Here is a 26,916-nt window from a genome sequence, read left to right on the forward strand (position 1 = left end):
GTTACCAGTGATTGATCCAATAATTCCAAGGTTAGTTACAGTACAGCTATATTCAGCTATGGTGTAGCTAGTAATATTGTTTTAACACACGGTATCTGTTACAGTACTGTCATTTAAGTGCCACACAGTTAATTAAATGTAATACAGGCTTAAAAAAAAATACTAACCAAGGACAAGCAGACGCAAGCAGGTCAAGCCCCTACTACTGACTACTGCAGAATTTAAGCTTGTATTTCTACATTTCTATTTCTAACGCTGACAATAACTTCATCTTCGTCACAGCAGAAGTAAGAGTGCAAAGCAACACAGTGATCATTTCCAAAGCCTGCAAAAAAAAAAAAGCTCAAGTGTCTCTGTATTGTTCAGAGCTTTTCCGAAATACCGGAGAGTGAAAACTATCCAAATACTATTCAGGTCCGTTGTTTAAGAGACCTTTGATTAAGATTAAATCTGATGATAATTCCACTGAGCAACACTAAACACTGGCATGGGTGCTATTTAGCAAGAGAAAAGCCTCAAATTATTGCCTTTGGAAATTAAGCACTGTCATCCATACACTGAATACTGCTTTTTTATTTAGCATTCACAGGCAATTAGTGGAGGGGGTGATCAGTTGATCATACACACATTAGAGATGCAGTCTTTTGTCGTTTTTCTTAATGACTTCTGCCAGCAGTAAAGAACACAGTCTGGCAGAAATCCTGCACCCAGACTGGACAGAAGCATCTGAGACCACAGGCCGTCCCACTAGGAACCCCACTTCAACTCTCTGGCAGTGAGACCTTACACCATTGCACTCTTCCTGCCCGTGCCTGCAGCAGTAGTAGCCGCTAACGTTAAAAGGGTCTACCACAATGCAACTCTGCTTCATCTTCCCCAGGTCCCAGTTTTCTTAGCCAGACATTCTTGAGTCAAAGAAAGCAGGTGTGCTCATCTGCCTCTCAGGTGCGGGGAACTTGCACTGATACCACAGCAGTAAAGCTACGATGCGGCTGCTGTGCTGAGGATCCACTTGCTGGTACATCCACCTACTGCCACACATTTTCTGATCCATCAATGAACAGTCCATTCTCCTCAAACCTAATGTTTCAGAGGTCACAGCACTATAACTACACATTCATGTCACTCTTTCTAGGGTTTCTGCAAAGATCAGAACTATAGTTGAAGCAAAAAAGCCAGATGCCATCTCCTTCCCCAACTCCAATGAGGAGTTTCCAGGCTTAGTGGAAAGCGAAGGAACATTAGGCATGTATTACGGTTTGCAGACCTTATGCTAACTGTACCAGTTTCTTTTTCCAAACAGTGTGGGAGTTAATGAGCATTCCCAGCATAGTATTATGGGTCTGGGACTTGTAGGTTTAGTTTTTTGACAACTGGGTATGCTGTAAAATTTCTAAGCATCCTGTGGGTGTGCTTGTGGAGGTGGGAAAGTAAGCCATGAAGGCTGAAAGATTAATGGGATGTCAGAAAATGAAGAGTAGTACAATGCAAGGAGGGAATTTGGGGACAGAATGAACAAGAGAAAGAAAATATAAATGGGAAGAGGACGGGGAATAGACTGAAAAGAAGCTGGAAGGAAGAAGGAGAACGAAACTGAAAAGAAGGAAAGCAAAGATAGAAAAGACTCACCTCATTTACCAGTCTTTCCTCTTGAAATTGTTCTATTTCTTATAGAATACTTACACAATCATAAAATCAGGCAGCAAGTCAGTAATATGAAATCAATACCTCACTACTATAGTAAGAGCACTCAACCAGGTTTCAGTCAGACTCTAGTAGATGTTCATATCTTAACTAACAAAAAAATAGAACAGCATCAAAAGGTGAGCAGGGCACTATCCAGCCTTGAATAACCTATGGTCAGATACTTACTTTCCTGACAAACAGGCAGCATAGGCACAAATAATTTCAGGCAAAAGATGGATCTCAGAGCTCCCGCATCATAGTTTAGCAACTAACTCTGCAGCTACTGGTCAAGAAAGACACAAAAACATGCTCCAACAGAGCCTGAGCTATGTTTCAAAAGAAGTGGTTTTAGCCAAAAGTTGTCAAACAATTCATTCTGAAGTTACGAATACTTAGGGAATAATCAAAACACATCATAATGGAAACCTGCTATTCACTCAAAGTACCTTCCAAATCTAGTACCAAAGTTAAAATCAGAATAGAAAAAAGATTATGCAGGTGACCTATTTCTTATTTGCTTTAAATTGTGGACATGGCCACTGACAGAGGGCTTCTAGCTCATGTATTCATCTTGTATAACAGAAATTAGAGATATATTAAAACCCTGACAATGTACAATAAAATACCTTTTTCTATCCTCAAAAACGGTTTGTGTTTTGTATGCCCCAGACAGGCTATATAAAGTCCATTGTTGGTTTATCACTAATCCTAAGAGAATTGCATTCTTTATGCACAGCTAGTTTCTAGGTTTAGACAATATGTTAAAAAAAAATGGAGCATCTCCCGGGAGAAAAATTATTATGTGGAAAGAAAATGTTGGAAAGCAGGAAGAAAACAAACGATTGTACTTTCAGGCTTGCATACACATCTCAAAATTAGACTGTTTATCATAAATACACACTGGACAAAAATTTGAGAATCAGTATTGCAGAATTTGCCACTACCAACAGACTTTATTTATAAGAACTTGCTCCTAATATTTTCCTTCTATCTGAGAAAGCTTAAAGCTAAACATTTCTGAGAGTCAAAAGACTGCCACAATTTTTATTAAATGGAAAGCATGCATTCAAAGTAAAACCAAAACTGACTACAGAAGTGATTTACAATGGAAAATGGAATCATATCAGAGACTAATATTCAGAACAACTATCCAACAAGAACAAGAGGGAAAATAATATAATTATTTTTGAGATAGAATTTAATTAGTTTATTAGCAGTATTTTATAATCAAGTTGTCTGCCACTACAGGCAACAACACTTAGCAATTTGTAAGTGTTCTCCTTAGGAATCTCTGTCTGTAAGATCCTATGTTCCTTTTTGGTTTAAGTGTCTTATTTTGTAAGTGAAGGCTCAGAAGTAGCAGTTTTTACCAAACACAAAGCAAGCTGGTTTTACTATGTAAAAATGTATGGGCAGTTAGAGCAACAGCAAGACACATTTCTGCTTCTCACAAGGTAGTGTCTGACAAGAAAATACCCTTTTACACAATAAATTAGCATCCTAAAAATATCTGTACATATGCCATAAACTTTAAGTTATGGCAATCAAGAGAGTAGGGGGCAAAGAAAAATAGTACAGCATTTAGTAATATGTTAGCAGTACAGTATAATGTGCATAAATACAACCATACACAATGAAATAAAACCATGACCCCACAAACTGTAGGCCTACAACACTACCTACTCGAAGATTAACTACAGTGATCTTCAGATTGCAAAAATTATAATGAAGCAGGGAGCTAAGGAGAGATGGAGTTGTCCACTAATAATACCTTCTCCATTCAAAGCACTCCTCCATCTGGCATGTCACAACATAACGTTACAGATATATCGAACTAAATCATCAGTAGTAAATCATTGAAGTAAATCATCAGTTCAACATATGAAAAAAAAGAAAAAAAGAAAAAAAAAACTTGCTTAAAAGCAAGTTTTACCATGAAAACGACTCTCACAAATTTTTAAAAACATCAGTTTCTCAGCACCCATCAGACAATACATTAAATAGCTTGGTCAGAACGGTGATATCAGCCATCACTTGAAAAAAGGCATGGATGTTTCAACTTATGTTCTAGCATAAACATAAAGATAGTCATTCAGCAGCAACTATAAAGAGATGTTTGTACCAAATACATGTGTTCATTTTCCCTATCACTAAGAACTGTTCATTTTACTAACATTATTTTCGATTCATTTTATCCCATCCCATTTGGTTCTGTAGACCATCATACACAAGAAGAAAAATAAGTTACATGCGGTCATTAAATATGAATTGGTTTTTTCACAATTATATCATGTTGTTGTTTTCAAGAGTAGGCGACTAGACTCAATAACGCAGAAGATGCTATCCAGTCCAGCATGACATTTACAGTCATTCTGCAGAGCAGAACCCTATTTGGTCACTTCCTTTCCCACAAAGATAACAACCCTGTGAAGACTAGATAGAAATGTCATTAGAGTCTTAAATAAATACATATTACATTTCTAATTTGAAAATATCTCCTAGGATGGAACCAAGTTGGTTTTTTCTGTCAACTGCCAACACCGCAACTATTTTATAACATCCAACATTGTAGTCTTTTATTTTATGATTGCCACTAGTGTTATCGGAACAATCTTCTGAAAGCATGGCTAAATAAAGAGCAATATTGTTTTTCATCACTAGAAATGCATCTTGGATGAACAAGCCTGCTCCTCACAAGGGAATGTGGTGATGACACTGAGCTAATTTGGGCACAGGAAGATTCCTAGCATAAGGCTAAACCAAAAATAAGAAACCTGGATGACAGGCAAAACTAATTGGCTCAAGTGCTACAAACACAGCTTCCAAACTCACGCTCTACTTTCTCAGGGTATGGGATTCACCATGTGGACCTTTCTTCTCCAACCAGTGCTGTCTTAGGGAACTCCACATCATTACTTCTTTATCCCGTGCAAATCTGTCCATATGACCTCATGCAGCAGGGTTTCCACCTGTGTGGACTATCAACTTCCTTCTCAAATGAAGATGTGTTAATTGCCCAAAATATTTATGGTCAATGCTACCTGTGACAATTACAACTACTTTCATAAAGAAGTAGTGTTAGAAATCTAATTAATTGCTAACTGTCATGTAGTTAAATTTCACAAGTGCCTGCACCACAGAACCAGAACAGCTCTCCAAGGAAACGTTCTTTCACATGACAGTTTGGAAGCACCACATACGGAGAAGTCAAACTCGGACTAGTCCCTTACTTAGAAATGATGTTCCATAGCTACTAATATACACAAGAACAATTCTGTTCTGCTTACTAAAACCAGAACAGTGACTGACTGAAAAACTTTATTATTCTGCAGAGAACAGATGACCCTGTTTAGGAAAGCCTGCGGCAGGAACACAACAGAAAGTTTTCACTATATAGATATGTACATATACATATTACTCAACAGCTGTGATTTCAGTGTGCTGCCACATTGTTACCTCTTATGTAGTGAAACATTTACCATGTCCCACACACAAGCACTAAAAGCATAACATAGTACAAAAAGAATTACATATGTTGCTTAGCTAAAGGAAGATCCATAGTTACTAATTAGTCCAGGTATCACTTCAACGGAGTCGTCTAACAATGTGGCAAGCAAGAAATACCACGAATAATATTTTGAACAAAACCACAACATTTCCTAGCCTTCAAGAAATAATCAGCATTAAAATACAATAACTCTAGAACAGGACACATTGAAATAACCAAACTTGCAAGCTAATACATGTCCTCTGCCAGGGAATACAAAAGGTTATTGCAGTCCTTCCAGAGTAAATACAAAACCAGTTTCCAGAATGATACTTCTGAGTATCTTTGACTGGCACTTAGTATTAAATTATTTCATTTGATAGTAGATTTACTATATTGGGAACTATTTCAGTTACTTTTCTATGTTTACTTCACACAGCTCATTTTGTTTGTATGAGATAGCAGTTGCAATTTCCAACGCAGTACAGCTTTACAAGGTCAGTTAAATAATCCAAAAAAAGACCCCTTCGTGGGGCTGAAAATCCCCAGTCAGATCTTCTTTTACAGTATTTACTCCTTCTTCCCTCTTGCTACCATTACAACACTGCCTCCTTCAAATAATTTTCCCATAAATAACGTTACTACCCCTAATGACAAGTACTACTACTTGAAGACCAAGTGATTGAGGAAGGGTTTGTAAGCACTTGCAGCTACCAATTACAAGTAGTTCTTAGTCATCTCTTACAGACACCAAAAGTGAAAAAAATGAGAAGTTACTCCAGGAAAAGTTGCAATTCAATTTAAAGAGCTCAAGCAGGTAAGCAGTGAAGGAAACTCAGCCACCTCAGTTACAGCCAAGGCAAAATGACCTATTGAGCAGAATTAATAATTTATTAAAAATTGTTGGAATTCTCACTTTGCAGTATTACTCAGCTATTTTAATTGCAGGAAAAATTAACAAAAAACTAAAAGTAGAAATTAAATGCCAATGAAATTCAGCTGCAGCCTAAAAACAGTATTTTGTTTCATTTCCAAAAGTCCATGCCTTAAAAAAATTAATTGGTATATCACAACTCCTAAAAATGAACATACTTAGGGAAGCATGTCTCTATGTTCATTATCACCCCATCTGTCTTTTACTCTGTTCATCTTTAAAATCTGAGCAATACATGAAAAGGTCAAATTGACAATGTAAAGCCAGAGAATACAGACTTCTTTCTAATGATCTTCCAGTTCTTCCTGTTGTGACCTTTGCAGTGCTGGGAGGAGTGAGAGGTTAAGATGTTATAATTTTCTATAGAAGGTAATACTGACATAACACGTTGGCCAGGCTCTAGAAAAGCACATTTTAAGCCTTTAGAGGGAAGAATCCCAAAGCTAAACATTTAAATATGGTTAGGTTATAAGATCTACCTTCTGTCAGCCCATGTTTGGAATACACAACTTCTTTTGGTAGAAGGACTTTCACAGGAAAGGAAAACAGCCATAAAGCACAGCCGTAAAGAGCCATAAACCTCATCATGTCCTCAAACTAGGTCAGACTTTTTGTTTCTTAGAATAACAAGAAGTAAATTACAAGAAGCATTGCACTATAAAGGTTGAGAGAAAAAAAAAAAAAAAGAAACAGCAGCAATAAAATACTAGAAAGCAAAGAAACAAGATTTTTCAACACAGCTAAATAGCTTGCCAAAACACTTATTCCCTATAATAGTGTAATCAAAGCAACAGATGGCTAAGAGCTAATGGAACAGAAAGGCATCAGGAATTGTTGTAAAGAATTATCTCATGAAGCATCAAGCAATATTCCAAAGTTTACCAAGCCTTAGGCTATCAACGTGACAGCAATTTCAAAAAAAGTATCTGGCACCTCTGAGGACAGATCAGCTAGATCAACTAGCCCATAACAATTACAAATTTTATCCTACAATGCTGTATTTGAGTGTAGAAAGAGTATAAATTCAGAGTAGAAATCATACAAAATGATAAAAACTAACAGGCAGCAAGGAAATGGGGGCATCTGAGCCAAATCAAGCTTATTAAAATGCTTACCTCACCTCTTACACAACTTGACCAATCTCAAAAGCCCTCATCAATAATGAACCAGTTGGCCAGTTAATCTGAACGTGTGGCTTCTCTATTAAAAACACAGCTATCACTGAGAGTGGAGGGCAAGGTTGTAGCACTTCTCTTGTCCTTGTGCAATCTTGACTCGCACCTGCTGACTCAAGTCCCATTACTGAAGCACAAAAGTATAAGGACACAAAATCTCATTACTAATTCTGATCTTTGGACAGCAGCTTGTGACCAAATGTTTTCTCCCACCTCACAATATCATTATGTACTTGCTCACTCTGTTAACTGGTTGAACAAAGCCATTACAAAACAGAAATGTCAGGTTTTACTTTTAACTCAGTCTTAAAAATTAAGAATAGGAATTAGCTACTGGAAGGTTATAATATTTTTTTTCTCTTCTTACAAAAAAATCCAATTTCAGACAAAATATTCTTTAAATGGTATGCTCCGAATTGTTTAAATATCTACCAAAAGCCATCTGGGTTTTCTTGTTCTCTTGCTAGTCTTTGCAACAAGATAATAATTACCTATGCAAGTGACAATATCTCATTTCTGGAATCTGTGCACATATTGTGAATGGCTCTGAAGTGCCCTCAAATATTTAAAAAGAATGAACTTTAAAAAGTTACTTTATTTTAAATTCTTTTCAGTTATTATTTTCATATTCAACTACAGACAGATACAGACATCAACTCCATCAATGCCAGATTCACTGTTGGATCACATTTCAAAACATTTTTTTTCTTCTTAATACAAAGTTCAAATTCCTTGTATCACCCACCTACAGGAAACTTCAGGTCTGCAGATAATTTGGTGAAGAATCATAGAACCACAGAATAGTTGAGGTTGGCAGAGACCGCTGGAGGTCACGTAATCCACCTCCCTGCTCAAAGGAGGGTCTACCAGACCAGGCTGCTCAGGGCCTTGCACTGCAGAGATAGGCTAGTTCAAATGAGCCAGAAGACATCCTTCTCCTGCTCCATTTTCCCTTCCTAGTTCTGCTTACGGTTCCAGGAAAATGTAACAATGGACTTTTGCAGTCATTTTCATTGAGGTTCACTGAGGCCAGCTTGAAAGAGAGCAAGTGTCTGTATACACACCTAACAGCACGCACTTCTTCAGTGTCGGCAGTGTTACCCACCCCCGATAGTAGTACCAGTCTTCCAAGCCCTCTTGTAAATTTGTCCACTGGGAGAAGCATGACAAGACCGACCTCTTTCTGCAACAGATGCTACATTTAAAGAAATACATTTTATATTTCTATAGTTTTTTTAAAAATAAATGGGTAGCCTCTAAAAATAAATGGGCAAAGGTATATTATACAAAACTTTACTATGAAGAAAACATCTGAAGTCATCTAAAGAAAAAGAAATACTGTGCCTAGTTTTGCCTGCGCCTAGCACATGCATTCGGGATTCAGTTCTGCTGAAAAAAGTCAGTCCCCACCCCTCACACCAGTTATCTGCCAGTAATGCATTTTGAAACCTTCACACAAGTAGGAACTTATTGGGGCGACACCTGCAGAAGGAAAGAAGGGAGATAAAAGGGGAGAAGATTAAGCAGTTAAATGCATAACTTTTTCCACACTGAGGACATTATTCATCACCTAGGAACTGCAGCATTTTGATGCAGGATTTCTCCTTTCTAATGCAACATACTGTTCAGTTCTGTATGCCATTTCAAGCTAACCCAAAGCTTTAAATCTTTTGTTACCATAAGAACATCTCCAAATGTAGGATAATGCAGAATTTAATGTGGCATTGAGTAGCAGATCAAGAACATGATGAAACACCCATTTTTCAGAGAAGATTAAGACAAAGAGCAGATTATTAACCTGAGAAAAAGGCAAAATGAATTATATTATCTTATTTAGATGAGTATCATGGCTAGTCGATCATATTTTTCACTCTGCTCTATGCAGATGTGGCTTATTAATGCTTTATATGTTTTTCTTGGATCACTTAATTGCATTATTTCAGAACCTGTTAACAATCACCAGTCAACAGTACAAACCACAAATAGAATTACAGTCTGGGGAAGGCATTTAACAATAACATACTATCTTATCTGGAGAGAAAGAACCTCAGTGTAGCCTTAGTTTTGAAGCCAGACAGATACACGAAAGTACCAATTAAAAAGCCGGGGATGGATTACACAGAGACCCAGCCAAAGCCAGGGTCAGTCTCTGCTCAGTTGCATCCTGGGAATCCTAGCAGAATTTCATACATGCTGTTTACCTTTGAGTATTTAAACCAAATCAGAAATAATTTTAATCAATTTGGTATAAAACACTCAAATGGACAAGGACTTTGGAAGAAGACTACCTTATTTCAGTTTTGATTAAGCTAATTCTATAAAGAGTAGACACATGTAATTGCAATGTCTGATAAAGAAAAACCTCTATGGTTCTCATTCTAATCTTACCTCAACTATTTTCAACGAAATCTAAACTTAGCCTGCCTTTCTTGATCTGTAGCAAGGCAAACACCACTTCCTTATTCCACAGCTCCACCTTATCCATCTCCCATTCCATCCTCCAGCCCTTCTGTAGTTATCTGTTGTTATCATAACAGCTCCTTCCATTCACATCTTTCTCTTTGGAGCTACCTTCAACTCCTAAGCTTAGTTTCCAGTTTCCGCATTGACACATACTGTCCACAGTCTCCTCCATTCTCCCCCTACAGCATATTTTATTTACAAAGCCTTTCACAGCTGAGCTGTTCATAGCAGTGGCCCATGCCTCTCTGCATATAAATGGATGAATCAATTATCATATTTCCATTAATTATCTTAAAAGCATTAGAATCACATACCTTCTTGCCCTTATGGGTACTAGCTAGTCTTAGTGCAGTTTCAGTCTTGTAGTGTGGTCAGAGCTGTCCAAGATATAATGGTTGACATGTTTCCAGTCCAGAGAAACCACCTAAACAGATGGGCAACCAGAACACAGTAGCAGACTATGCAGCAGCCTCTAATTTAAAATTATTTCTGTCTGCAAAGAAAGCTGAACTCAATGTTATTAAACATTCCTGTGTTTTCATGATGGATATTCTATGAGGAATAATTTTTTAGTGATCACAAATGACATTTCCTAATTGGTATGAAACCAAACTAAGTGTTTCGTACTTCAAAATAACTAGTCTCAATGGGAAGATCTAACACACAAGGTGGTTTCTGATAGCTTTCTAAGGTGTTCTGACTTTTTTTCCCCCCCTAACACACAGAGTGCATAGCTACTGATTCCTTAGAATTTATTTAATGTTCACAGTTTTTGGACCAGTAAAGCTATCCATATTCTTTGAAAAGCATTATCAAGCTCTAAGTTAATAGGTATTTAAAACATCCTCTACAATGGAAGATTAAGTTTTAATGTTTTGTTGGCAACTGGCCAAATGAATCAAGATGAATCTTCAAAGAAAAGGACAAGGAATGAATTTAAAAATTATCCAGCTGATTCTCATATAAAATTGTCACTAAACAGAATACAAAGATTTTCGCAAACAGCTAAGTGATGATTCATAGCAGAGTGAAGGGATATAAAACATTAATGACTTCTCAATTTTCACCTATTACTTTATCATAAAAGACAGTTATGTAAAAATATTGTTCAGATCAGATGTATTTTCAGGAATACCCATTTATAGAAACTATTTATAAACCACTTTCTTGCACTATCATAAAAACAGGAGCAGAAATGATGGGATTAGCAGGGCCACAGAATAATAAATCCTTACAAATAAACACCGGAAAGTGCAGGCTATTTGTTGTGCTGCACTGAAAAGTGCCGTAAAGTACTTCCAAATACTCCATTATCCAGTCACAGATTTTCAGTCTAATTCTGCATTTATGAGTCACAAACACCTACAGGAAAAAAAAATGGAAGAAAAAACCCAGACATATAATCTGTCAATCTACTGTGATTAACCATTTACACAGGCTAGGAGCTGTGAAGAATTTTACTTTTACAAAAATAGTGTCACAGTTGGACATCAATTGCATTAAGCTTCCTAAATTACCTCTATATAGGGCAAGTGCACAATGGCAAAGTGATATAAAGCTTTCCATATCACAGCTGAAAGCAAAGTCTGCACAATCCTATAATCTGTTTCTAATTCAGTATACATATTTTAATAAATGCACAGGGACCCATCAAAATCTGAAAGATCGGGATCTCACATGAGAAAAGAGACTATCACATGTCTATTATTTTCAAGGCTTTATAACTCAGCAGTAGAAAATTCAAGTCAAAATGTGAAAATAAAACCTCTGTTAATTTTAAAAGAAAGCCTCTATTTTCCTACGATTACACAATATAAAAGATTAGTCTACTACTTTAGAATGACTTCTTCACCAAGTCATTTTATTCTTTTTTTCTTAATAATCCTTTAAGAAAAGCAGTATTTTTTAAATTAAAAAAAAAAATCTCCTTTATGTATTCTCTATTTACTAGATATTGCTTTCCAATACTTCTAGTAGCAACAAACATGACCAACAAACATTACAAAATATGCCCAGGAACTTAAGTGACTGCAGGGAGATGAAATATTTTGGTATATGAATTCACTGCACATTTTTGGAATATCCCCAGGTAGTGCCATTGGACACTGAATCTTAGTGATTAATCACTGGCATTCCAAACATTTATTTTAATTCAAAAATATTTCCATTCATATATATATAGATATAGCCACAGTATTATGCATCAGCATAGTGCTGAAACAACTAGCAAGTTTTAAAAGGCACTGCAAATGTAACAGGAGACGAAAGTGAATCTATCAATCATAACATTACTAGCAGTACCACATTCATGTCATTTTTTATCTTCTGCATGCTTTACTAATAACAACAAAATGCAATTTGATGGCGTTTTCTTTAGCAAGGGCACAGAAAACAAACATCAAGTGACTTAGGATCCAATACACATTCACATCATGCTTCACATTTTCCATCTGGAAAATATGGACAATCATCCACAACTGAAATGTATGCTAAAGGTATATTTATTTAATTATTCCTGTATGCACCACCAGCAACTTCTTTTCAGCTTTGTGAATAATTCCTTCAAAGAAGGGAAGCATCTGCCCATGTTTTCTTTAAAAAAAAAAAATACAGTTGGAAACACTTACAAGCTAGATTTTATAGCAAATGTGTCTAATCAACCATAAGGGACAATATTGCTAGCACAGCGTTATAACAGATTAAATAATTGGGCAATTTTAGGTCCCAGATAGTAAGTACATTGCAAGGCTGAGGCCAGAAATGCATTTTCCCCCAGTGAAAAGTAAGAATGTGTATTTTCTCCTCAACACCTCTCTATACACTTCCTTCCTCTCCAACTCTGCCTCTAGAGGAGACACTGGAATCTGACAAACACTTTGACTTTTTAAACAGCTGAAGATTTGCTTTCACTTGAAGCTGTTGTCGTGACAGGTTTCCATAGTACTTCCCTGCAGCAGTCACTGCTTCTGCCTTCTCTATTTTTAAAAATAACTTTGAGTAGCAAAAAAAGGGGAGATTAAAAATAAGAAAGGGAAAAAAACCCCACCCTAACTAAATTTTCTCTGCATTACAGCCAGAGCAGCAGCAGAAAGGAAGCAATACCGAAAGCCATTGTTTGCTGTCCCTTCCCCCTTTGCAGGTATAAGTCACTGGAGTATGGGCAAGCTTATTTTCAAAATCAGTTTCAACCACATGAATTCTTGGGTACGAAGTAATAGCAGCGCAGTTAATGAACAGTCTGTGAAACAGAAGTTCTTTCAACGGCTTAAGTCTACTTTTAAGTTACAGGGAGAAAAAACAATCCATTGACTAGAGTTCAGACTCGGCAGTTTAAGATGTGATTTTCAGCAAGTCATTGAGGCCTAAATTCACAAAATGAGCCAAACCCAGAACTTCCCATATATTCTGTCCGCACTGGACTACAGTTATTCCTCCCTTTGACCCAGGAATATCACATCTCTTGGGTCTATACCATCTTTATTAAGTAGATCCAACCTCTAAGCACAAAGGAGTTGTCTTGTCTGCATGAGTAAATGATAAGCTTGTAAAAGATCATCTAGTGATGTGCCTCAGTGCCAAGCCCTTTGGCAGCCGCAGCAGCGTGTGACCACCCCAGCCCTGCCTGGTGCTCAAGGGCAGGTCACTCCTTCCCAGCTGAGATACAGGGCAAAGCCCTTCAGGCTTAGGGTGACCCTGGCCTTCGTTCCCACTTCCTGAAGAAGTGCTTTAACACCTCTTCACCAGCACCTTCATTTTTTCATCACTTGTGTAGTTAAACAAGCAGTCACCCATGCCTAAAAGGAAGCCCCAGGTACTTATGCTCAGGAAAGGTAGCGGCTGGTGAATTCCAGCAAAACCACCCCTAGAAAAGCCGCAAACTTGTGCCGAGGTTCAGTGTTTATATACTGATATTCTCTGCTGCAAATCTCATTCTTAGGTGCTTAATTCACTGAGTGCAGAACCTAGATGACTAAAATGGCATTGCGAACCCCACTCCTGTAGCCTCACACCATGCTCCCACTGCCACAACCCTTACTGTGCGTGGCAAGACCTAGGAGCATTATAAATCTAGTCCATGATCTCTCTCTCTCTGGCCTCTGTTCTTCACCTGCAAACCACAGACGATGGTACTTCACCTCTGTCACAAAGGTGCTGTAAGGATAACAGACACAGGAACTGTAAGGAATTCTGGTAATGCGGATTATAGAGTTATTTAATGTAGAGGGACAGATCAAATTCAGGTAAACTTTTACTGAAAATACCAACCCTCCAGCTCAGAACAGAAAATCTCGAATACCACAAAATAGCAATGGCATTTTTGCTATACACACCTGGAAACAATGTACAGTAAATACGAGACTTGGCACAGGGAATTTCTGGAAGATGCATAAAGGTTTCTCAGTCTTGGTAGTTGCTTTCCTTCTGCTTGAAACTTGGGTAACATACATGATCAAAAGAGATGTTTATTGATTTATGATGAGTACAAAGAACTAATCTGATGAAATGTTGCAACTTAGTTCTACCTCTGAACGTACTGATCCATTAAAACACATACACACATTTGTAACAGCTTGCACAAGGACTAAACAATACATGACAGCTGAACGTGTCAGTTAAAAATTATATTTTTCTAGTTATATACCAATAAATAAAGCCACATGGACTGAGAAAAAGTAAAGATGTTAAAAGTATATACAACTATGCACAATGTCTTTTTTAGACACTAGATGAGTTAATAAGACTTCATTTGATGTTAGATACTCACTTTTTGAGAAAATGAAATTAATATTTTATCTTTTATGTGATACATACATAACTTAGTACCTCTACCAAGACAAATGTAAAAAAGTAGTCTTAGTTTTCCGGTCAGCCAGACATCCTGAATAGAGATCAAAATGTCATTTAAATCATGGACTGTTGCCACAATGTCTGATGACTGAAATCCACTGAATTATTATTTTTTTTAAACAAAAGTCTAGAGGAATGCCCAGAAACAGATCTTCAGTATGCAATACTGTCCTTTATCTGTGTTCAAGTGGATCACTGGTATGTCATACACATTTTTAATAATGCAGTCACACGCTAGACAAGTTAAGATCAAAAACGTACAATTCTAGTTTCAACAGAATGACGCTATTGCCAGCGGAGAAAAGGTACAGCGGATAGAAGGGAGAGAACCAGGGAACTGACAACTGAAGGAAATTGTCTACTGTCCCCTTCAGCTTATTAATGTAGTATGATACTGTGTGACCGTTAAGTTCTGCAGTGCACAGACATTTTTATGTACAAATTTACATTGTGCCTTACCGCTAAAGTTCTGCAGCTCCACCCAGCCTACAGAAGTACTGTGTCCATCCTCACTGATTTCCAGTATTACTCATATTTTCAGTAAACAATCCCCGACACAGAAATTGAAAACCTATTAGGTTATATGTGTTAACTGCTTTACACAAAAATGATCTACCCATAATGTGCATTTAAATTCCTAAGATGTGAGCTATAGTCTACCCTTTCTTTACATGACTGTATTATCTCTACATCTGCATGCAAGCTTTTCAACAGAATCTTATATTAAGCAAGTGAGTGGGTGTGGTGAGCACAGCACAAATATTTTGAGAGAAATTCCTGACTGGATCCCTTCAAATTATTTGTACTATCTAAGAAGAACATTACCCTTCAAAAGGCCAACGGAGTTTCTCTTTGATTATTCCTAACAATGTCGGCAGAGCATTCCTTAGACATGCACAGAGTCCCAGCAAACCACAAACATATGCACTCTATTTCAACCTCATGCTCTAATTTAAAAGCTTTAGTAAATACCAACTGATAGTTTAAACATACAGATTTACATATGTTTCTGAAGGACTAGCATTACTGAAATATATACTTTTACTTGGGAAAATAAATTATTCAAGTTTGGATCTCTACAGCACTCGTCAATGGAGTGTCCTTTTCTCAGACACCATTCTCTGTGTCCAAAAGCATAAATTCTTCCCTGCTCTACATAACAAACACTCTACATAATGACCATTTCATCAGTCTGACCAGCAATTATTTTAACATTTTTGTTTTCTTAATTTAAAACCTGATGTTTTTTCTTCAGCAAATTTTCATTTATGAGTTCTTTTTAAAATTTTCTTCATCTTCCATCCTACACAAATGTTATCTTGTTTTCTCTTGTGGTTTGCTTATCACAGCCAGCCACTGATGACCCTGCAGGTAAGAGGGCTCCAGGTAACGATTAACTAAAATGTCATCATTCAGATTTTTAGCATTCTGACAAACCACAATGATTCCCTCTTTTTTTTCCACCTTCAAAGCATGCTGCTGGCCTATGTACATGAGAAAGCAAACTTCTGGTACTGAACGTCCTCGCACCCATGTCAGGTAGTGTGCCAGCAGATTCACGAACTTATCAGTGTGTTAAACACAGTATTGAATTGTCAATAAGGTGATTTACTTTGTTTACAGTAGTAAGTATTTTCCATTAGTGCAACTTCAAATCCAATAAAAATGTGTCACGTTGACCGTAAGTTATAAAGCAACTGCAGAGGTGCCCAGCCTTTCTGGCTGGGTGGGCCACTTGCCTTTGTGCAGGAGAGGACCATAGGCCATGTTCCCTACTCCATGAGAAGACTACAGCACACATGCTAGTCGCATTGTGTGTCAGAGACCTGACACTTGCTGGAGAGTAGGCACTCACATACATTCACGTGAGCTATCTCGTATGTGTGCATCCACTGCGATTAGGGTGCTGGACGATCTGTTCAGGTGTCAGTTCCAGGACACCATGTCATCTGACTTTTCCTACTAAATTTACCACACAGATTGGAAAGATCTTAAAAAGTAGTTCAAGTTTACTCTCCTTCTCTAAAACATCTGTATCTACAGCTAAAAACACAAGCATCTAGCAGAAATTTACCCAAACTGTTATTCGAAAGTCTAATTTTCATTGCTCCCCACCTGACTTTCTTTCAGGTTAGTCCACATCCTTCTCAAGGAGTTTAATTCACTACTAGAACCCACAGGGCTAAGCAGAGCACAAGGGTTGCTCCACATCAGTAGAGCACCAGGATAACTCCATGTTTAACAACCTATACTTTTGTTTACACCTCCCAGTACAATATTTTCCTCCTTTGTATCTGTTTGACATGGCTGACATTCAGCCTCTAATCCACTATAACCTCAAAATCCCCTTCTGCAGGTCTACTATCCACACAGCTGTTTCTACTACGTACTCATGCTTTTCTTTTTCCTTTTTCTTCATGCATTACCTTACGCTTGTTCCTTTTCAACAGCATCCTATTTTTTCAAATCAATTCCTCAAGATCATTCTGAATTCTAACTCTGTCCTTACAAGACCTCTTAATCCTTCTTAGACAGGTGCAGTCTGTAAATTTAATAAGTATATTCAGTATTCCATCATCTAGATCATTAATGCAAGCAGTGAATAGTGCTAGCCCTGGGGCAAACCTCTGCAGAAACTCACTTGATACATTATTCCATTTTAGAAGTGAATCAACACCGTGTATGGCTTTCCAAACTGTTCTGCATTGATCTTGTAGCAGTTGCATCTAGATTGTCCTTCCTCAGTTTGAATTTGAAAATGCCACAGGTAAAAAGTATTACAGACAAAATATCAGACCCCACCTTTTACATCTCTGTCCACTAAACTGATCACCCTTCAACAGAAGAAAACTGAGCTGGATTGACAGAACTCATTCTTGAGAAATCTGTCCTGATCATGAAGTTGACTCAGCACATGTACTGTTATCAGGCATGTCTGGGACACCAAGAAAGCGTGTGTGAGCGTGTGTGTGTGTCTGTGTTCACACATGCAACATGATAAAAAAGCCTGTGCATAGTGATGTGTCAGGGAAGCACTAGAGACCATCATGGAAGACGCTAGCCATGAGGAAGCAGCTATCATCGTCACACGTCCCAGCATGCAGTGAGCATTCCAGAAGCAGGTATCACATTGGGTCAATTGTCCTGAGGGGCTACACGTGGCCTGCAGACTAAAGGTTCATTGCCACAACAGTACATCATCCTTGGCACACACATCGGCTGTTTAAAATCCTGAACCTAAAGAACTACATTGAGGTGGAATATTCTGTGGCAGGAGAACACTCTCTTCTGATCACCTCCTGGAATTGTCACAGAACTATTTCTCTTTTCCAGAAGAGAATAAGTTACATATCTTCTTTGAGCATCCAGTCCCTTCTTTGAAAGTCAAACTAGATACCTTCCAAAATTTGCCCTTTTAAAGATTAAAGGTAGTAGCTGAAAAGTTCTAGAAACAAAGGTTAAATCTTTGAACTATCAGACCCTAGTCTTTTTCTTGTACTACATATTCCTGTGACACGTTACCATTTTTAAGTGGTATCTAATGTATTTTAACAAAGCTGTTAGAAGGAAAATTAAAATTCAGTCAATACATTTAGGAGGCCAAGAGAATTGTTACCTCAGAAAGGCATTTCATTTCAGAAGCATAAAATATTAACATAGCAACATGACTAGGAATGTTGAGAAGTATTTAAAAGACCTATTACCCTCCAAGATGTGTTCCAAAAGCACTAATATCTAGTTGCTGACATTCCCCAGCAACATGACTGTTTAGTGGTAAAGGAACACTCCACTATCTGTTTCATCAACATGTTTAGTTTCAGACTTCTGTCACCCATCACCTAATACCCCATATTGCTGCTAATCATTGCAATAACCCCGTTTTCAGTCTTTCAATCTTTGACTGCTTTAATTGATCTTGATTGTTCTGAGGAAGATGATTTGTACAGTGAAAAGGAGGAAGAATGCAAGAATGCCCACAGTAATAAGTGAAAATTGGGCAATCAATCTCGTGTAGGAAGCAGCTGAGCTCGCTCTTTCAGAGTGACAGTCTGGTCAGAAAAGTCAGCTGCTGCTAAGCCAGTACCTCCTCCAGCTGACAATCCTGAAAACCCTGCCATTGCATGCCCATCCTCCACAACACAGGTCTTGTCTCTATGTATTTGAAGTACCCACACGCATCTGCACCATGTTACATTGACTACAGCAGGGAAAATTGCGTTGCTACCTGTCAAAACACTAGCATTGCATTTTTCAGAAGTATATCTTCAATGGATAGTGGGTATGCCTATATTACAACAAGCTTCCATTACTGATGGCAAGGAACAAAAGGCGAACATTTTCTGCCTTAAAAAACCCAAAAACCTAACAGGTGAATGTATGGATAGGTTAGTTAAGCTTTTTTTCTTTTTTTTGTTTTTAATTCTTTAAATCAAATTGCATCTCCTCCACAAAAATGTCCTGTAGCTCTTGGAGATTATATGCACAGTTGCAGGAATTCTTGAATCACATATGCCATACTCCCTTTCCACCTCAAAATCTGTAGTAACTTACAATTCACAGTCTTTCTTAAACAAAACTGTTTTATAGTGACATATGTTTTCACTAATAAGAGTGGAGACAACCTTCATCTGAAGGACACACGGTGGAAGTCATATGATTACATCGCAAAGTCGGAGCAGGAAGGCACACACATGGTACATTATTCAATGTTAATTTGGTGTGAAGACTGCAGATCTCTTCACATCAGCTATATGGTGTGTCAGAGTTTATTACTTCCAGATAATTTATTTTAGTAATTCCTCTCGATGTCCATACCTGGCTCTGGATATAGCATAGGAATCTGAACAGATTTTTGCTCTCCACTAGTCTTTAAAAAAAATTTTGTCTAAACATTTTCTAATAAAGCTATACAGCATTTAAAAATACAGTTAAAACAAAACACCCTGTACAATATAGTATTTAAATGTCTTTAAATTCAATAGAATTTGTCTTCCACAGATATAAACTAGTTCCTATCAAACTCAATTACAGCTGATGTCAAGAAACTTCCTCCTCTGCTAAAATGCAAAAAGAAAAAAGGGCAAACCAAAGAAAAAATAAATGTAATTTATGTACTAATTCTGATGACACGTTGCTGCTTGTTATGAGGCTGGATTAAGACAAACTAGTTCCTATCAAACTCAATTACAGCTGATGTCAAGAAACTTCCTCCTCTGGTAAAATGCAAAACGAAAAAACATACATTTCCCTGAAGTTTGGGGGGATTTGCTCTCCTCTACACAGCAAGTGTCTCAAACACTTTGTCTTCCCGAGTTGTTTAGAGAAAGGAAACCCAGGGCATATACATGACCATTTGTTTCTGTGCCTCTGATAGCTTATCCCGATTCAGATGAATCAGAAATAAGCTAAAAATATTGGTTATCGTGGAAAAAAAATACATAATACAGTCTTTCATGTTTTAGCATTTCAGAGTAAGAGCCTGAAATAGTATTCCACCCACACTCAAAAAATTGAAGATCTGCAAAAATTCCCACGTGCAACTTTATTATCTATTATTGAAGTGGGAAAATGACAACATTGGCAAAATTTTGCCATTTTTGGTAATAAAGTAGGAAAGCAAATGAATTGGCTTCAGTCCTAAATCTTCTAGTGAACAGCTGGGAAGGAGGAGGCAAACAGCAGCATCCCAAAAGACAAACTGAGAAAGATGAGCCACGGATTGAGAAAAGGTAAAAAGAGTGCCCAACTCTCTTTGGCTTGATACAAAAAGGGCAAAACAAAGAAAAAATAAATGTAATTTATGTACTAATTCTGATGACACATTGCTGCTTGTTATGAGGCTGGATTAAGACAAATAACATAAAGCCTTACCACAAAATTAAATAAAAGCTATGTGTTTTAATCCTTGGAAATCAAAACTGGCCTTTTTTCCACTGAAAAGCCTACCATATCCATTCACTGTAACCATAGATTATATTCAACTATATGTTCAGCTATTTTTGACACCTTCCTTGTCTTCTCTCTCCTCTAGTTTATTTTTACTAATAGTCAACTAACCAGACAAAACAACTTCTAATTATTCCAGAGAAAATTAAAGGTAAGTGAAAATACGAGATTACTTTTTAAACTCTTTAGTCTTTCTTTACTTACCAAGGAACATTTCTTCAAAAGGTAATAGATTCTAAAGAGAGTGCACTATGAAATACTTCTGAAGACCATGTAAAAAACATGTTTCCTGAGAAAGTCTACAGCAGTAGTGAATAACAGTTGGGAAGGACCAAAATGTGAAAGACAGTAATATGGTTTTAGTGGATCTTTTTAGCCTTCATGTGTGTGTATTTGTGAAACTATGTATTCCATAAATCTTCTCTTGCAGCTTTTGAGAAAATAAGCAGCTCTGCTTTGCTTTCTACATCCTCATACCACGTGCAGGTCTGTGGCAGAGCAGTAATTAAATCAGTTTTCAAACTTAAGATCCTCTGTCTACAGCAGATCAGAAACAATATTCTCCAATGCACAGCTGGCTTCACAGATTCTTACCAAACATCAGATAGACGCCAAGGGAAAAGGATCAGGTACCTCTTCCTCTTCAAGCCATAGAGAATGCTCTAATGGCTGGCAGACTATTCCCTTGACAGGAATATTTCTCAAAGATCAATAGCGTTAATTTTTGCAGGATTTCTCCTTACTCTTCCTCCAGACTGCTTGCAAGGGCATATTTCACCCTGCCAGTTCCCTGACATACATATTATCTGAATCGTGGCACATCTCTTGAGGATAAAATGCTCTAGCTGAAATAAAGTCAAGTTGCAGAGGTCAGATAAAGTGATTTAATGGTCTCTCCTGACTTGGATCTATTTCACTGTCACATAATAAACAGATCCATTTGAGTTGTTCTATTAGTACTGATTATTGGAAGTTAAGTGCAAATCAAACAATTTTGGTCAGGAACAAATAATCTCAAAGATGACCTAAGAGTACTTCTCTAAAGTTGGATCTAACCAAATAATAAGCATATAGTAGTCAGAGTATTTTCAAGTTGTCTCACACTATTATTTTTTGGAAGAATTCTAGAGGGGAAGCTTTACACAAAAATCATCAGTGGTTGAACCATCTCAAAACAGCCCATTTAACAGCATGGTTAACCACAGCCCATTAAAAGGTTTGCTACTGAACAGTACTTTTGCACAGTTAGCTCTTCGGGTTTTTGGGGGTGGAAGTATGTGGGATACTCACAAACCTCTAACAATTACAAGAAATAATAAACATTTGATTAGGAGTTCTGACTCCAGCATCAGTTGATCTAGTATCAGACCAACTGAGACAAGTTCTGAGACAGTAAAACACAAGAGGTTTACTGAAAAGCAGTTATCGACAATTATTTAACACCAAAACGCAGTCTAAAGCATGGATACATTCAGTCAACAGGCTGTGAGAGGGTCAAGACAGGGAGGACTGCTCTACAAGCCACACAAAACATACAAAATAAATGAACTGTAGAAACATGTCAGCTTTTTACCACCCCACAGCAAACTGTCTTGTCACATCTCATTCTATGCAGAAACACATAGGTAGCTTTAAGCCAAAGAAGCAACTATATACAGTTTAACTTTTCAAGTTGTAAGAAGATTAATAAGCAGATAAAGGCTTCTTAGTTACACAAACACTACACCCTCTGACCTCTAGCTTACAGAAGTCAGTAACACACTGTAATCATGCTATCATCCATGATCACCCATAGCTTCCCAGCCATCCAGGTACACTTCTGACCCTCTTGATACACTCTAGATCTAGATCTTGATTTACAAATGGGTATCTCTCCTACAGGCCTTCTATCTATTGACTAAGCCTGGAGAAAAAAAATTACGACATCCTTCACATACTCAGGACAGCCACAGAAGCAGTGGCTCTGTTGTTTGCAATAAAATGATAAGATGTTTGTTTGTTCCTAATGGACAGTTGTCACTTCAGAAGGCTTTAGGTATTTTGCTCATTCTTTACCCATCTGATCCTTAGTATCCTTCCAGACATTGATGATCATATTAAAGTTCTAGAGTATCAGCTCATTTATCATCAATCTGAACAAAAATTCACTGATTACAGTAATTTAGGCTTATTTTCTTTTCTGAATTAAATCCTGGTTCATGAGCCTATTCCCTGGAGTGAGATCTGTTAGCAAAATATACTAAGTAGTTGGCCTTTGTGTTCGCCCCTGTAATTTAAAAAGGAGCGTCACAGAAACATAAAAAAAAAAGTTTTATTTTGAGAAGATGAAGTGCACAATCTGCACTATATTCCAAAAATGTACCATTCTAGAATGACAGACTACAATTTCTCATTTTTTTGGCAAACTTAAGACAAACTATGGCAAGGATTCCTATGATCTGGTCTCAGCCAAAAAAAAAGAAAAAAAAAAAAAATCCTCCACTTGCCTTACTGACTTGTCCTGTTTCTCCAGGGAGGTGATAAATCCTTGTTCACTCTCCTTGTTTGCTGACAGAGCACATAAGGCAGCATTGAAGAAATTATGGCTTCTTATTGATCATTTGAACTTTGCTTGTTGAGTCATTACATCAGGGAAAATGCTTGTGTCTGTCTACATACAAAAATCTCAAGGACAATAAAATATTCTTTAACCTTCTAAGGGATCAAAGGATGATTTGATAATGTAAGAATAAATCCTAAAATACATCGGCCTCTTCTCCAGGCTTAAGTGTTGCATGGTCCTATGCACCCCTTCCAAATGGGCAATGAGAACTGAAGGAGTAACTCTAATCCTGACCTAGTATGGTAAATTATACTATAAAAGGTATCATCTTTCACCCTGCAGTGATGATAATGACGGAACAATTCTTGTACTGAAGAATGTTGGTTTGGCTCAAGCGTTAGTAAACTGCTGAATTTCATCAGTAGGCATTAAGATGACTGTCCAAGGAGATGTAATTTAAACATGGATTTATACCCCACAACATGGCATGTTTTTCATTAAGGAAAACTGAAACCAGCATTTTCAATGCTCAGCCTTGTTTCTACTATATGTTTTGTCTTAACATTGCATTTAAAAGGGCTCAAAAGGGTACAAAAACCAGCTGGACCTCAAGCCAAAAAAACCTATAATTTGCTTTTGTTCAGAGTCAAATCCATTCTCTTGTATGGCTACAGACAAAAGGAATACCTATTTTCCTACACTTCATTCAATGTCAGATAGCCTATCCTAACAAAAACAGTCACCAAACTGTATGTTTAGCATACAGATTCTTAACTCTTGCAGAAATTTCTGACTTCACAGCTCCAAATGGCTGGGTTCAAGCTAACTGAACCCTAGGTTGGCGCTACACACATTTTCTCAGAATTCCTCACAACACCTCTGAACTTTGTAGAATTGTTCTGACACCTAATATGATACCTCCTTTACAAAAACTCTACATCAGAGACTTCATATAACTTTCTTGGGGAATAAATACTTGTTTGGGTCATCTGCAAGACAGAGGGCATAATTACATTCAGGTGTTGTTCGCCTGCTTTTTCAAGCAAAAAAAGAGAAGCAAAAGATTTTGTAATAAAAGGGCATGACCTTTTCAGGGTCTTGTATCAATATAAACTCAAATAAGCAGGATCAGGTTCCAATGGATTCCTAAAAGGGAAACGTTTGGGCTAATAATAGCTATTTCCTGTGACAATGTCATTTGGATAAACCGTGTGACATCTCTTATGTACAAGCACACAGCTGAGGTTAACTTGCCGCAGTCAGCAACTGAGGATTAATTTTATATATATGCATAAGTTAAAGTGTCTTTTAATGCTTATTTTTCATTATAACAAATTTGGCCAGAAGATACCTGTTTGAGAACTCAAGATTTCTCTGTTTATCTGGGCCTATTATGACTATTATTTATGAAAGGGAACCTACTGAACTAAGTACTTGGGTAACTGCTATTAAATTCCTAACCGTGAAGAATATAACAAAATTACTGCATTACTCAGTTAAGCTGTAATCTCTGCACACTTACGCTATAACCACAAGTCATCTTTCACTGACCTCTTGATGCCGTCTATGCCAGCCAAGTCTTGGCATTATGGACATATTAAAGCATGACAAAGAGTTTTATTTTTAAAACAATGTCATTGTTAAAATATTGTCATCTTACTTAATAAATGGTATAAGAAGCTAGTAAAGCAAAAGTAATTCACCTCCTGATAAAAATCCATTATTTTCCTCCAGCCTAGCAAGTTGTCATATAAACACGCCTTCACATTGTTGTAAAGATCATCAATGCCTGTGAAACAGGTAGTAAGCATTGAAATGCTGTTGAAGATCTCCTTGAAAAAAAGTAAATTGCAGAATATACAAGAATACTTCCATGTGAACACCTTACCACAATAACACCATTTGGATTTTTCAGTACTTCACTGTTTTCAAGAGACAAAACACATGTTGGCATGTCTTTGTTCCTCAATGCAGGCATACGTAGTCTAATATTCTTATGAGCAAAGAAGTTACTAGTGGTTAACAATTTTTCTTCTAAAGTTTATTACAAAAATAATGGTAATGCAATTTTTGTTATTCTCTTTTGGCATTTTTGGAGTTCTCTAGCATTACTGAGAAAGCAGAGCAATAGCAAATGAGTATTATGACCGAGTGTACTTTATTTTTAAAGCTAACTGTACAAATAATTAACCAAAGCTCCTCATGACACAAAAGTATTGTCAAGCCTCTACAACACACCAGTGATTTTACATTAACTTGAGTGTGAACCAATGTTGAAAACTAAAAGGAACAAAGTTCTGTAAAATTTTCTTGAGAGAGACAGATCCCTGTACCTTTTCTGAGATACAGACACCTCTTCAGGGATTTGTCCGATTTTAAATGGAATTACTGTCCATAAATGACACATATTAAAATTCTTGAAATTTACATTTTAAATGTCACTGTTTCAGAGATGTCCTGTATTACCATTTTCATAGGTACTAATCTTAATATTTAACAAATCAATTTTCTTACTGATAAGTTGTGACTTTTGTAAGAAACACATCACAGAAGTTGCTTACTGTTCTGAAACCTTCTGTTGGACAACCATTGTGTGACCTGGCTAGAAAACTGGAAGTCTAAAGGATTCCACTTTCTCTTCTCTGTATCAGTCACTGTTTTACAGGCTTACATATATTTTGTTTGCCCAACTTATTTGCCTTATAAACTAAATAACCTCAATATTTTCAATTTTTATTCTTGTGACAGTTTTTTTTTGTATTCCTAAACTTTCTTGTGCTCTTTCCTGAAATACTTCTAAATTCTATTACTGAGACAGAGTGAGTACAGTTTAGAGTATTCTGAATTTTGGCCACATTCCCAATTTACATAATTATATGAATATCTTCTACATCACTTTATTCTGATTTTTTTAAAAGTAGATGTATTTTCCCCAACTTCTTCTTCAATAAGTGAAAAGAAGAAAGAAAAGAAAAGAAAAGAAAAGAAAAGAAAAGAAAAGAGAAAAGAAAAGAAAAGAGAAAAGAAAAGAAAAGAAAAGAAAAGAAAAGAAAAGAAAAGAAAAGAAAAGAAAAGAAAAGAAAAGAAAAGAAAAGAAAAGAAAAGAAAAGAAAAGAAAAGAAAAGAAAAGAGAAAAGAAAAGAAAAGAAAAGAAAAGAGAAAAGAAAAGAAAAGAAAAGAAAAGAAAAGAAAAGAAAAGAAAAGAAAAGAAAAGAAAAGAAAAGAAAAGAAAAGAAAAGAAAAGAAAAGAAAAGAAAAGAAAAGAAAAGAAAAGAAAAGAAAAGAAAAGAAAAGAAAAGAAAAGAAAAGAAAAGAAAAGAAAAGAAAAGAAAAGAAAAGAAAAGAAAGGAAAAGAAAGGAAAGGAAAAGAAAGGAAAGGAAAAGAAAGGAAAGGAAAAAGGAAAGGAAAGGAAAGGAAAGGAAAGGAAAGGAAAGGAAAGGAAAGGAAAGGAAAGGAAAGGAAAGGAAAGGAAAGGAAAGGAAAGGAAAGGAAAGGAAAGGAAAGGAAAGGAAAGGAAAGGAAAGGAAAGGAAAGGAAAGGAAAGGAAAGGAAAGGAAAGGAAAGGAAAGGAAAGGAAAGGAAAGGAAAGGAAAGGAAAGGAAAGGAAAGGAAAGGAAAGGAAAGGAAGGGAAAGGGAAAGGGAAAGGGAAAGGGAAAGGGAAAGGGAAAGGGAAAGGGAAAGGGAAAGGGAAAGGGAAAGGGAAAGGGAAAGGGAAAGGGAAAGGGAAAGGGAAAGGGAAAGGGAAAGGGAAGGAAAATAAAAAAAGAAAAAAGAAAAGCAGCTTCTCAGCAACATCTTTAATGTTTTTAATTGTTCCCTCAACTGGTAGGACC

At 36.9% G+C, this 26,916-nt stretch overlaps 1 protein-coding gene across 2 annotated transcripts in view; it reads right to left on the minus strand.

Annotated features, from left to right (window-relative positions):
• Positions 1-26,916, minus strand: part of COG5 (component of oligomeric golgi complex 5) — a 198,454-nt gene that overhangs the window by 68,083 nt on the left and 103,455 nt on the right. The window lies entirely within an intron of this gene.

The sequence above is a fragment of the Mycteria americana genome, chromosome 1, assembly GCF_035582795.1.
Source record: "Mycteria americana isolate JAX WOST 10 ecotype Jacksonville Zoo and Gardens chromosome 1, USCA_MyAme_1.0, whole genome shotgun sequence".
NCBI lineage: Eukaryota > Metazoa > Chordata > Aves > Ciconiiformes > Ciconiidae > Mycteria > Mycteria americana.